Here is a 14,416-nt window from a genome sequence, read left to right as displayed (position 1 = left end):
GAATTGGGCTACAAAGTTTTGCCTCATCCACCATATTCACCTGACCTCTTGCTAAACCACTACCACTTATTCAACCGTTTTGACAACTTGTTTCATGGAATACACCTTCAGAACTAGCAGGAGACAGAAAATGCTTTCCAAGAGTTGGTCAAATCCTGAAGCACAGATTTTTATACTACAGGGATAAACAAACATTTCTTGTTGTCAAAAATGTGTTGATTGTAATTGATTACTAAAGATGTGTTTGAGCCTAGTTATAATGATTTAAAATTCACTATCCAAGATCACAATTACTTCTGCATCAGAACAGTATGGTACTGGTGCAAAAATAGAAATATAGATCAATGAATCAGGACAGAAAACCCATAAATAAGCCCACACACTTATGGCCAATTAATCTATGACAGAGAAGTCAAGACTACAAAATTTTGGAAAGATAGTTTCTTTAACAAATAGTGCTGGGAAAACTGGACAGCTATATATATATATATATATATAGAAGTTGGATAGTTCTTTGACTCAATACACAAAAATAAGCTCAAAATGGACTAAAGACCGAAATGTGAGATGTGAGACAAGGCACTAAAAAATTCTTAGAGGAAAACATAGGCAGAACACTCTCTGACATAAATTGTAGTGGTATCTTTTTCAATCCACCTCCTAGAATAATGGATGTAAAAACAGAAATAAACAGATGATATCTACTTAAATGTCAAAGCTTTAGCACAGTATGGGAACAATAAATAAATTGAAAAGACAGCCCACAGATGGGAGTAAATATTTGCAAATGATGTGGCTGATAAGGGATTAGTCTCCAAAATCTACAAATAGCTCGTGATGCCTATAAGCTGCAAAACAAACAATCCAATAAAAAATTGGGCTGCTGCTGCTGCTGCTAAGTTGCTTCAGTCGTGTCCAACTCTGTGTGACCCCATAGATGGCAGTCCACCAGGCTCCCCTGTCCCTGGGATTCTCCAGGCAAGAACATTGGAGTGGGTTGCCATTTCCTTCTCCAATGCATGAAAGTGAAAATGAAAGTGAAGTTGCTCAGTCGTTTCCGACTCTTCGTGACCCCATGGACTGCAGCCTACCAGGCTCCTCCGTCTATGGGATTTCCCAGGCAAGAGTACTGGAGTGGGGCAGAAGATCTAAATAGACATTTCCCCAAAGAATACATACAGGTGACCAATAAACACAAGAAAAGATGTTTGGCATTGCTAGTTTTTAGAGAAATGCAATTCAGAACTACAGTGAATGTTGGTTGACACCAACCAGAATGGCTATCATCAAAAAATCCACAAAAAATAAAAGCTGCAGAGGGTGTGGAGAGAAAGGAACCCTCCTACACTGTTGGTGGGAATGTAAGTTGGTACAGCCGTTATGGAAAACAGTATGGAAAATCCTTAAAAAGCTAAAAATAGATCTGCCATCAGTTCAGTTCAGTCGCTCAGTCCTGTCCGACTCTTTGCGACCCCATAGATTGTAGCCCTGCCAGGCTTCCCTGGCCATGACTAACTCAGAGAGCTTGCTCAAACTCATCTCCATTGAGTTGGTGATGCCATCCAACCATCTCATCCTCTGTCATCTTATCCCCCTGCCTTCAATCTTTCCCAGCAGCAGGGTCTTTTCCAAGGAGTCAGTTCTTCACATCAGGTGGCCAAAGTATTGGAGCTTCAGCTTCAACATCAGTCCTTTCATCAGGACTGATTTACTTCAGGATTGACTGGTTTGATCTTTCAGTCCAAGGGACTCTCAAAAGTCTTCCCCAACACTACAGTTCAAAAGCATCAATTATTTGGTGCTCAGCTTACTTTATGGTCAAACTCACATCCATACATGAGTAGTGGAAAAACCAATATTTTGACTAGACGGAACTTGTCGGCAAATAATGTCTCTGCTTTTTAATATGCTGTCTAGGTTGGTCATAGCTTTTTTTCCAAGGAGCAAGTGTCTTTTAATTTCATGGCTGCAGTCACCAACTGCAGTGATTTTGGAGACCATGAAAATAAAGTCTGTCATTGTTTCATTGCTTCCCCATCTAGTTGCCATGAAGTGGTGGGACTGCTGCCATGATCTTAGTTTTTTGAATGTTGAATTTTAAGCCAGCTTCTTTACTCTTCTCTTTCACTTTCATCAAGAGGCTCTTTAGTTCCTTTTTGCTTTCTGCCATAAGGGTGGTGTCATCTGCATATTGAAGGTTATTGATATTTCTCCTGGCAATTTTGATTCCAGCTTGTGCTTCTTCCAGCCCAGCATTTCTCATGATGTACTCTGCATATAAGTTAAATAAGCAGGGTGACAATATGCAGCCTTGACGTACTCCTTTCCCAATTTGGAACCAGTCTGTTGTTCCATGTCCAGTTATAACTGTTGCTTCTTGACCTGCATACAGATTTTTTGGGAGGCAGGTAAGGTGGTCTGATATTCTCATCTCTTTAAGAATTTTCCACAGTTTGTTTTGATCCACACAGTCAACGGTTTGGTGTAGTCAATAAAATAGAATTAGATTTTTTTTCTGAAGCTCTCTTGCTTTTTTGATAAACCAGTGGATGCTGGCAATTTGATCTCTGGTTCCTCTGGCTTTCCTAAATCCAGCCTGAACATCTGGAAGTTCTTGGTTCATGTACTGTTGAAGCCTCACTTGGAGAATTTTGAGGATTACTTTACTAGTGTGTGAGATGAGTGCAACTGTGCAGTAGTTTGAACATTCTTTGGTATTGCCCTTCTTTGGGATTGGAATGAAAACTGACCTTTTCCAGTCCTGTGGCCACTGCTGAGTTTTCCAAACTTGCAGGCATATTGAGTGCAACACTTTCACAGCATCATCTTTTAGGATTTGAAATAGCTCAACTGTAATTCCATCACCTCCACTAGATTTGTTTGTAGTGATGCTTCCTAAGGGTCACTTGACTTTGCATTCCAGGATGTCTAGCTCTAGTCTAACCACACCATCATGGTTATCTGGGTCATGATGATCTTTTATGAATAGTTCTTCTGTGTATTCTTGCCACCTCTTCTAATATCTTCTGTTAGGTTCATCCTGTTTCTGTCCTTTATTTTGCCCATCTTTGCATGAAATGTTCCCTTGGTATCTCTAGTTTTCTTGAAAAGATCTCTAGTCTTTCCCATTTTATTGTTTTCTCCTATATCTTTGCATTAATCACTTAGGAAAGCTTTCTTGTCTCTCCTTGCTGTTCTTTGGAACTCTGCATTCAGATGGGTGTATCTTTCCTTTTCTCCTTGCCTTTTGCTTCTCTTCTTTTCTCAGCTATTTGTAAGGACTCCTCAGACAACCATTTTGCCTATTTGCATTTATTTTTCTTGGGTATGGTATTGGTCACCACTTCCTGTACAATGTCACAAACCTCCATCCATAGTTCTTCAAGCACTGCCTATCAGATCTAATCCCTTGAATCTGTCTCTTCCACTGTATAATCGTAAGGGATTTGATTTAGGCCATACCTGAATGGTCCAGTGGTTTTCTCTACTTTCTTCAATTTAAGTCTGAATTTGGCAATAACGGTTCATGATCTGAACCATAGTCAGCTCCCAGTCTTGTTTTCTCTGACTGTTTATAGCTTCTCCATCTTTGACTGCAAATAATATCATCAATCTGATTTTGGTATTGACTATCTGGTGATGTCCATGTGTATAATTGTCTTGTGTTGTTGGAAGAGCGTGTTTGCTATGACCAGTGTGTTCTCTTGACAAAACTCTGTTCGCCTTTGCTCTGCTTCACTTTGTACTACAAAGTCAATCTTGCATGTTACTCCAGGTATCTCTTGATTTCCTACTTTTGCATTCCATTCCCCTATGATGAAAATGATATCTTTTTTGTTGTTAGTTCTACAAGACCTTGTAGGTCATCACAGAACTGTTCAATTTCAACTTGTCGGCATTAGTAGGGGGGGCATAGACTTGGATTACTGTGATATTGAATGGTTTGCCTTGCAAATGAACAGGGATCATTCTGTCATTTTTGAGATTGCACCCAAGTACTGCATTTCAGACTCTCATGTTGACTGTGATGGCTACTCCATCTCTTCTAAGGGATTCTTGCCCACAGTAGTAGATATAATGGTCATCTGAATTAAATTCGCCCATTCTGGTCTATTTTGGTTCACTGGTTTCTAAAATGTTCACTTGATGCTCACTCTTGCTGTCTCCTGTTTGACCACTTCCAATTTACCTTGATTCATGGACCTAACATTCCAGGTTCCTATGCAATATTGTTCTTTACAGCATTGGACTTTACTTCTGTCACCAGTCATATCCACAACTGGGCATTGTCTTCACTTTGGCTCTGCCTTGTCATTCTTTCTGGAGTTATTTCTCCACTCTTCTCCTGTAGCATATTGAGCATCTACTGACCTGGGGAGTTCATCTTTCAGTGCCCTATCTTTTTCATACTGTTTATGGGGTTGTCAAGGCAACAATACTGAAGTGGTTTGCCATTCCCTTCTCCAGTGGATCACATTTTGTCCAAATTTTCCACCATGACCCACCCATCTTGGGTAGCCCTGGCATAGCTCATAGTTTTATTGAGATACAAGGCTGTGATCCATGTGGTCAGTTTGTTTAGTTTTCTGTTTTCATTCTGTCTGCCCTCTGATGGATAAGAATAGATGCTTATGGAAGTTTCCTGATGAGAGAGAATGGCTGTGGGGGAATCTGGGTCTTGTTCTGATGGGCAAGAGCATGCTCAGTAAATCTTTAATCCAACTTTCTGTTGATGGGCAGGGCTGTGTTCCCTCACTGTTGTTTGGCCTGAGGTCAAACTATGGTAGGGATAATGGCAGTAAAGGAGACCTCCTTTAAAAGGACTTATGCCCACACTGTTGTATTCAGTGCCCCTGACTCTACAGAAGGCCACTGTCAACCCATGCTTCCACTGGAGAGTCCTGGACACTCACAGCAAGTCTGACTCAGTCTCTTGTGGGGACATTGCTCCTTTCTCCTGGGTCCTGGTGCACACAAGATTTTGTTTGTGCCTTCGAAGTGTCTGTTTCCCCATTTCTGTGGAAGTTCTATAATCAAATCCTACTGGCCTGCAAAGTCAAATTCCCTGGGGGTTCTCAGTCCTTTTTCTGGATCCCCAGGTTGGGAAATCTGTTGTGGGTCCTAGAAATTTCTTAACAGTGTGGTGTGATAATTTCTCTGGTATAATTATTCTGCAGTTTGTGGATTGTCTGCTCGGTGGCTCTATGGTGGAGCTAATCGTGACCTCCTCTAAGAGGGCTTATGTTACATGCAGCATGTTCTGGGTCTGCTGCAGCCAGAGCCTCTGTCTCCGTGGCAGGCCACTGTTGACCCATGCCCTGACAGGAGACACTCAAACAGTCAAAGGCAGACTTGGTTCCATCTCTGTGGGGCCTCTGGGTCCTGGTGTGCACAAGGTTTTGTTTGACCCTCCAAGTGTCTCTGGCGGGTTTGCAATTTGATTGTAAACGTGATTTCACCCCTCTTACAGTCTTGTTGGGGCTTCTCCTTTGCCTTTGGACATGGGGTATCTTGTTTTTGGTGGGATCCAACATTCTCCTTTCGATGATTGTTCAGCAGCAAGTTGCAATTTTGGAGTTCTCACAGGAGAAGATGAACACACACCCTTCTACACTGCCATCTTGTCTCATATGAGATCTACCATATGACCCTGCAATCTCACTCATGGGCATATATCCAGAGAAAAACATGGTCTGAAAGGGTACATGAATTTCAATGTTCATTGTAGCTCTAAACAAGACATGGAAACAACCTAAAATTACATTGACAGAGATAAAGAAGATGTGGTTCATATATACAATGGAATATTACTCAGTCATTGAAAATAATGAAATAATGCCATTTGCAGCAACATGAATGGACCTAGAGTGTGTTATACTGAGTGAAGTAAGTCAGAGAGAGAAGGAGAAATATTATATGATATCCCTTATATGTGGAATCTCCACAATGAGGTACCACTTCACACCAGTCAGAATGTCTGCGATCCAAAAATCTGCAAGCAATAAATGCTGGAGAGGGTGTGGAGAGAAGGGAACCCTCCTACACTGTTGGTGGGAATGCAAACTAGTACAGCCATTATGGAGAACAGTGTGGAGATTCCTTAAAAAATTGCAAATAGAACTGCCTTATGACCCAGCAATCCCACTGCTGGGCATACACACTGAGGAAACCAGAATTGAAAGAGACACATGTACCCCAGTGTTCATCGCAGCACTGTTTATAATAGCCAGGACATGGAAACAACCTAGATGTCCATCAGCAGATGAACGGATAAGAAAACTGTGGTACATATACACAATGGAGTATTACTCAGCCGTTAAAAAGAATACATTTGAATCAGTTCTGATGAGATGGATGAAACTGGAGCCAATTATACAGAGTGAAGTAAGCCAGAAAGAAAAACACCAATACAGTATACTAACACATGTATATGGAATTTAGAAAGATGGCAATGATGACCCTGTATGCAGGACAGCAAAAAAGACACAGATGTGTATAACGGACTTTTGGACTCAGAGGGAGAGGGAGAGGGTGAGATGATTTGGGAGAATGGCATTGAAACATGTATAATATCATGTAAGAATCGAATCGCCAGTCTATGTCCGATGCAGGATATGGCACGCTTGGGGCTGGTACGCAGGGATGACCCAGAGAGATGTTGTGGGGAGGGGAGTGGGAGGGGGATTCATGTTTGGGAACGCATGTACACCCGTGGTGGATTCATGTCAATGTACGGCAAAACCAATACAGAATTGTAAAGTAAAATAAAAAATAGAAAGAAGGGAAAAAAATAAAAAAAATAAAAATAAATGATACACATGAACTTATTTACAAAACCAAAACAGACTCACAAACTTTAAGTAAAAGCTTATGTTTGCTGAGGTAAAAGATGGAGGGAAGGGATAATTAGGAAGTTTGGGATGGGCATGTACACACTGCTATATTTAAAATGGATAACCAACAGGGACCTACTGTATACAGCACATGGAACTTTGCAGAATGTTATGTGACAACCTGGATGGGAGGGGAGTTTGGGGGAGAATGGATACATGTATATGTATGGCTGATTCCCTTCACTGTTCACCTGAAACTATCACAACATTGTTAATCAGCTATACCACAATACATAATAAAAAGTTAAAAGCTTTTAATCTTTTCAGAATTCACATTGAGGCTTGTACAAGTATTATAGAGTTAGTGGTAATGAAAGGATTGGATCCTATTGACAGGTCCTTAGAGTTGGTGAGATTGCTGATGCATAGAATGATGCCCTTGTCTACAATGTAATTTTGGGAGCAGAAAGTAACTGGGCTTGCTGCCTCAACATGCATTCAATTTTGTTATGTATTTTATTCTCCTGGAGTAGACTTAAAACTCTTTTGGAAAGTGGTTTGTGTTTTCAAGTTGCTTTCATATTTACCATTTTATTTTTTTTTTTTATTTTTATTTTTTTTATTTTATTTTTTTTTTAATTTATTAATTTATTTATTTTTAATTTTTACTTTACAATTCTGTATTGGTTTTGGCATAGATCCATGAAGATATTAAGAAATACTGATGTTCAGGAACTTGCTAGAGAATAGACAACTTATTAGAAGCCAAGGCTAGGATGAATTCTCAGTTATCCTGGCTCAATTTCATTCCCATTGAAATTCATTTAGCAAGGTAGTTTAGAGCAGCCACTGTTAGGTTGCACCATTTATGACAGAGTTCAAACTGGAATACAGTTTGAAGAAAAGAATCATGCTAGCCTATGTTAAAATAACTTTGTATTTATTAAGTACTCACAGTGTATATGAGGTACTGTGCTAGTTACTGGTGGTCAGGGGACATTTAAAAGAATAAATTATCTGATACCTTTCCTCAAGACTTTTTAAAAATCCTTTGAAGTGAAGTGAAAGTTGCTCAGTTGTGTCTGACTCTCTGCAACCCCATGAATTATACAGTCCATGAGATTTGCTAGGCCAGAATACTGGAGTGGATAACCTTTCCCTTCTCCAGGGGATCTTCTTAAGCCAGGTATCAAACCCAGGTCTCCCTCATTGTAGGCAGATACTTGACCGCTGAGCCACAAGGGAAGCCCTTTGAGAGGAATTATATTTCTGTGGCTCTTATTTTTCAAGACTGTCTTCTTCCTCTTGACTGAAAGTGTAGGTATTGCATGAATTTCAGTCTTTGGTCATGTCTTATATTTGACTTTTCTAAGCTGAGTAATTTTTATGATTTTGGTTGTTACACTCCCCAGACTTAATTTTGGCCTCCACCTCTTACCCTACATTCATGTTCGGGGCCATTATCTCCAACTATTTATTGGACATTGCTTTGAATTTTTGCCATCTTGTCAAACCCAGTTGGTCAAAACACTTCACCCTCAAATTATGTATTTATATAAAGAGTGGTAACATCAGTGCCCAGATCCCATAGTTTCAAAATTTCAGAGACAGCTCTGACATTTCTTTCCTATGCTGCCTATATCTAGTCACTCACCAACTTTCATCGATTACTCTTAAGTTACTCTTCATTCCATTTCCACTACCACCAAATGGCAGTGGAAGAGCCTCGTTAACTGCTATTCTTTTCTCTCTTAAAAAAATAATTTATTTATTTTAATTGGAGGCTAATTACTTTACAATATTGTGGTGGTTTTGCCATACATCGACATGAATCAGCCATAGGTGCACATGTGTCCCACCATCCTGAATGCCCCCTCGCATATCCCTCCCCAATCCATCCTTTTGGGTTGTCCCAGAGCACAGCTTTGAGTGCCCTGCTTCATGAATTGAACTTGCACCAGTCATCTGCTTTACTTATGGTAATATGCATGTTTCAATGCTATTCTCTCAAATCATCCCACCCTCACCTTCTCCCACAGAATCCAAAAAGTTTGTTTTTTACATCTGTGTCTCTTTTTCTGTCTTGCATATAAAGTCATCGTTATTGTCTTTCTAAACTCCATATATATGCATTAATATACAGCATTGGTGTTTCTCTTTCTGACTTACTTCACTCTGTATAATAGGCTCCAGTTTCATCCACCTCTTTAGAACTGACTCAAATGCATTTTTTTTATAGCTGAGTAATATTCCATTGTGTATATGTACTACAACTTCCTTATCCATTCATCTGCTGATGGACATCTAGGTTGCTTCCATGTCCTGGCTATTGTAAACAGTGCTGCTATGAACATTGGGGTACATGTGTCTCTTTCAGTTCTGGTTTCCTCAGTGCATATGCACAGCAGTGGAATTTCTGGGTCATATGGCAGTTCTATTTCCAGGTTTTTTAAGGAGTCTCTATGAAGGAAACTATAAGCAAGGTGAAAAGGCAGTCCTCAGAATGGGAGAAAATAATAGCAAATGATACAACTGACAAAGAACTAATCTCCAAAATATATAAGCAATTTATGCAACTCAATACCAAAAAAATAAACCACCCAATCAAAAAGTGGGCCAAAGAACTAAACAGACATTTCTCCAAAGAAGACATACAGATGGCTAACAAACACATGAAAAGATGCTTAACATCACTCATTATCAGAGAAGAGGAAATCAAAACCACAATGAGGTACCATCTCACACCAGTCAGAATGGCTGCCATCAAAAAGTCTACAAACAATAAATGCTGGAGAGGGTGTGGAGAAAAGGGAACCTTATTCTCACTCTTGGTGAGAACTGCTACTCTTTTTAAGTGGTCTCTTCATCTCCAGTTTTCTATAAATGTACTCAGGCATGTGAAAATCTACTAAAAAATATTTTTATCATATCTTCACTTATTCAAAGTTTGCTAATATGATTTCACATTAAAAAGTGCCTGGAATTCAATGTCTAATAATTTGGCCTTAAATTTCTATCCTGATTTATTTTGTGTTACCTCAACACAATCCCAAATCAGGCTCCTCTGTGTACCCTGTAGGTATCAAACTCAGTCATGACACAGTATGCTTCTCACATTATTTCTGTGACTAGAATTGAATTTAAACAATGTATATTTACCACTTACTATGTGCAGAGAAAGTTTATTTAGCATGGTTCAATATTCTAGATATTTTTTTAGACCTATTTCATTTTATCTTTGCTGTGACACCTTCTCCATTCATCCCAGCCCACTGTTTTTTTTTTTTTTCTAAATGCCTTTGCCATTAAAAACATAACACTGGTTTACCATCTCATATTTTTATGTTTTGTCATTCTTTTTAAAAATATTAATTAATTTATTTTAATTGGAGGATAACTACTTTATAACGTTGTGATGATTTTTGCCATACATCAACATGAATCAGCCACAGGTATACATGTGTCCCCCATATCCTGAACCCTTCTCCCACCTCCTTCCCCACCCTATCCCTCTGGGTTGTCCCAGAGCACCGGCTTTGGGTGCCCTGCTTCATGCATCGAATTTGCACTGGTCATCTATTTTACATGTGGCAATGTACATGTTTCAGTGCTATTCTCTCAAACCATCCCACCTTCACCTTCTGCCACTGAGTCCAAAAGTCTCTTCTTTACATCTGTGTCTCCTTTGCTGCCCTGCATGTAGGATCGTTGGTGCCATCTTCCTAAATTTCATATATCTCCCCACCAACATGGTAATTCCCTGAAAGGCAGGAACTACATCTAACTCTACTTTGTGGTACATGTTATATTGAGCTCAATTGAAGATTGTTTAACTGAATTACGAGAGATTTGAGCTATTTTAATAAGAACATAAAAGTAACAAAATAGATCAGAATAGCAGTCCATGCAGAGCTATCTGTGTTACTTGGGAGATTATGATAGATACGCTTCATGGCATCAAATCCACAAGGTTTGATACATATCTTAAGGATCAGTGCTGTTCCTTTAATCTCTTATTATTAATAAGTAGTACTGCAAAGGAAAATTTATAATTTTCAGCACTATGGGAGAATTTTGCTTTTATCCCAGATAAATATTTCCTAAAAAATAAAAAGCTTGACTAAAGATAGGAAAGAAAAGATAGTAGAAAATGAAACTGATAATTCTGGGCTAGGAAGACACCTAAATGCTGAATTCGCACTGGACTCAACCTGCAAACTTTCTTTAACCTATCGTTCTATTAAATAGCTCTGCATGGACTGCTATTCTAATCTATTTTGTTACTTTTATGTTCTTATTAAAATAGCTCAAATCTCTTGTAATTCAGTTAAACAGTCTTCAATTGAGCTCAATATAACATGTACCACAAAGTAAAGTTAGACGTCGTTCCTGCCTTTTGGGGAATTACCATGTTGGTGGGGAGATATATGGAATTTAGGAAGATGGCACCAACGATCTTACATGCAGGGCAACAAAGGAGACACAGATGTAAAGAAGAGACTTTTGGACTCAGTGGCAGAAGGTGAAGGTGGGATGGTTTGAGAGAATAGCACTGAAACATGTACATTGCCACATGTAAAATAGATGACCAGTGCAAATTCGATGCATGAAGCAGGGCACCCAAAGCCGGTGCTCTGGGACAACCCAGAGGGATAGGGTGGGGAAGGAGGTGGGAGAAGGGTTCAGGATATGGGGGACACATGTATACCTGTGGCTGATTCATGTTGATGTATGGCAAATTCACCTAAATGCTGACTTCGCACTGGTCTCAACCTGCAAACTTCCTTTAACCTACCATTCTATTGCTTCCCTTGTGGCTCAGCTGGTAAAGAATCTGCCTGGGTTTCTTTACCAATGTGCGAGACCTGGGTTTGATTCCTGGTTTGGAAAGATCCCCTGGAGAAGGGAAAGGCTACCCACTCTTGTATTCTGGCCTAGAGAACTCCATGAACTGTATAGTCCATGGGGTCGCAAAAAGTTGGACATGACTCACTTCTCTTCACGTCACCATTCTATTTAGGTTCATGGGCTGATTTATTTCATTTGCAGGAAGGGACTCACTAGTATAATCATTTAAATATCATGGGGACCTGGGGAACAGTTTTTATTAAGGGGATAGATGTAAATATAGTACTTTAGGTTGTTTACTTACAGTGTAAACACAGACTGCTTTTAGTTCTGATTGAACAATTAATAATAAAACAGCAACAGAAAGTTTTGTAAAGTAAAATTAAAAGAAATAAATAAATTAATTAAAAAATAAAGTTTTCTGAATAATTTAAATAAATACCATAAACTTGATCTTGTTGTAGTAGAGATTATAAATTTAAAATTATCTGGAAACAAATTTCACCAACATATTTGAAATGCAATGCAATCTCAACTCTAAGTTTAGTTACATTTTTTAAAAATAATAGCCTGAAAAATCCTTTTTCTAGATTTCAAAATAACCAGAGGATTGGAAGGCAGAACCACTGAATTCAAGTTATTTTTTGTTTTTTGTTTTTTAGCTATAGATGGAATCCACCAACCCATTTGTTTACTGTTGAAAACAACTTTTTGCTTCTAAGTAGAAGGATGCTCCTGGCCAAAGATTTTGATTTAAATATATGAAGTGGTAGGCCTGTTTAAACCTGGTATAAGTCAAATATGTCCAAGGTACTAAATCATCTAATTTCCTTATATTCATTTATAATTTTAAGAGCTTTCTATTTTCAGTTTCTAGTCAGAACTTGCCAATTCTAGTTGTGTGGCAAGTTTCCAGAAAATTTCTTAACCCCTTTGAATTTATTTTTTTGCAAAACAGAAATAATAACACTTATCTGTTTAAATAGCAGAATATTGACAGATTCAAGTAGGATAATGAATATGAAACTACCTTGTGAAGATACCAAATCAGTCTTCACTAGTGAGTTTACCTTCAGCCGTCACTGTATATTTTGTTTGTATGTCAAACGAAACTGCTACTACAGTTTAGAGAAACTCCACTGAACCCTTCATAAAGGATTAAAAAATATCCCTTACTTTTTTCACTTGATTGCAAAGGTGCTGGAGGCTTAGGGAGTGTTCGCTCTGTATTTTGCCGCATTGAACCCCTAACAGAAGCACTAAGCAATACTTGTTGATTGACCAATTAGATTATTGAATCTCTATCCAATAAATAAAGCAGAAAGAATCATACTAGCAGCCCAATTTAAAGCAGACAAGGCAAATTATTTATCCTCAAACTTCTGGGAATTTGCTAAAATCTACCATCCACAGAATGCCTGGTTCTAGCACTGAAAAAACATTGAAACTGCTTACCTGTTAACTTCAAGGTTGACAGTTTAGGGTCTTTTGCATTCACTCTCAGAAGCAAGCTCCAGGTCTTCAGTAAATCCAATCTATCCGTCCCTTGGAAAGCTAATCATTGTTGGTCAGCCTTACAGTAAATTTGAATACCCTGGAAGTCCTGAAAGTAAACACCATTCACAGTGTGCCTACTTTTTTAGGCAAACTTCTTTGAAAAGATGAGTTGTTGCTATTTTCAAGAGGAGAGGAGGGCAGGGCACATATGCTAGCCAGTGTATACAGATTCTTCTTCCTCTTTCAAATCAGTCCTCAAGTTGTTTAAAGCACGCCTCGATTTGGCCACTCTGGTTCAAAGTGGGGTAAGGGGAAGGCAGAAGGAGAGAAGAACAGAAACTGGACTTGCAGGTTGTTGTGTGTATAAATGAACTTTTATCCCTAGCTCCAGCAACGGAATCCTCAGGAAATCAATCACACAACTGTTCTGAGATCTGTCCAGTTTAGTTCTCTCTGATTTATGATTTGGGGGAGTGGTTAGACTATTTGTAGGTGGAGAAATATATACCAGTATATGCTAATATAACTGTCAACATGTGAAACCTGATCTTAGGCAAGATAAATTTCACATCTCTCTCTCACTGACAATTATGGCTCTATCTATATTCTAAGAATCCTTCTCCTTTCTGGTGACTTATCCCCTGAAAAATAAATGTCTTAGGTTGAATTTGGTTTCTCAAAATCCCCACAGCAATACATTACCTCTGTTGAATTAAAAATGATTTTTTTTCTCTTTCTCTTACACTAAGAGTGGTCTGGAATGACTGGGTTTTCTGTCTGCGGGCCTGTTTTAGGAATTTAGAAGGAATTTGTCTTTGGCTAGGCTCTGGGATATTGGGAGCTTTGGGATACTCTTGTCTGTTTCTGGATAAAGGGATATAGCAGTCTGTTATGTGTTGACTGGAACTTGGGGCAGCACCTTGATGTTATGAACCAAATGGATAATAATACCCTAATGTGAGTTGGTTACTTCAATTGTATTGAGTTATATTAAGATATTTCATCTGGGGATGGCATAAATATGTTCATATTAATGCTTTGAAAACATAGCCCTTAACTAATAATGAATTTGTGTACTCAGTAAATCAGGAAACTAGCAACAGCCCTCTGGCCTGCTACCTGCTGCAGGAACAAAGGCCTGAACTTTGCATCTGTAGGTACCAGAATTATCTCATAGCCAACCTGGGGTCAGGGCTCTAAGGTTTCTTAAATATTCATCTCCTTTCATAGTATTCTTG

General features: G+C 38.9%; 1 protein-coding gene across 1 annotated transcript in view; it reads right to left on the bottom strand.

The window, feature by feature from the left end:
- Positions 1–13,578, bottom strand: part of CYSLTR1 (cysteinyl leukotriene receptor 1) — a 72,145-nt gene extending 58,567 nt beyond the window's left edge. Inside the window, exon 1 of the mRNA XM_040265654.1 lies at positions 13,137–13,578. The gene's annotated coding sequence lies outside the window, so the exon portion shown is untranslated. The remainder of the gene's footprint in view (positions 1–13,136) is intronic.
- Positions 13,579–14,416: the final 838 nt, after the last annotated feature.

The sequence above is a fragment of the Oryx dammah genome, unplaced genomic scaffold (genome assembly GCF_014754425.2).
Source record: "Oryx dammah isolate SB20612 unplaced genomic scaffold, SCBI_Odam_1.1 HiC_scaffold_23, whole genome shotgun sequence".
NCBI lineage: Eukaryota > Metazoa > Chordata > Mammalia > Artiodactyla > Bovidae > Oryx > Oryx dammah.
The sequence above is the reverse complement of the archived record's forward strand: the minus strand, read 5'-3'. Positions and strand labels throughout refer to the sequence as shown.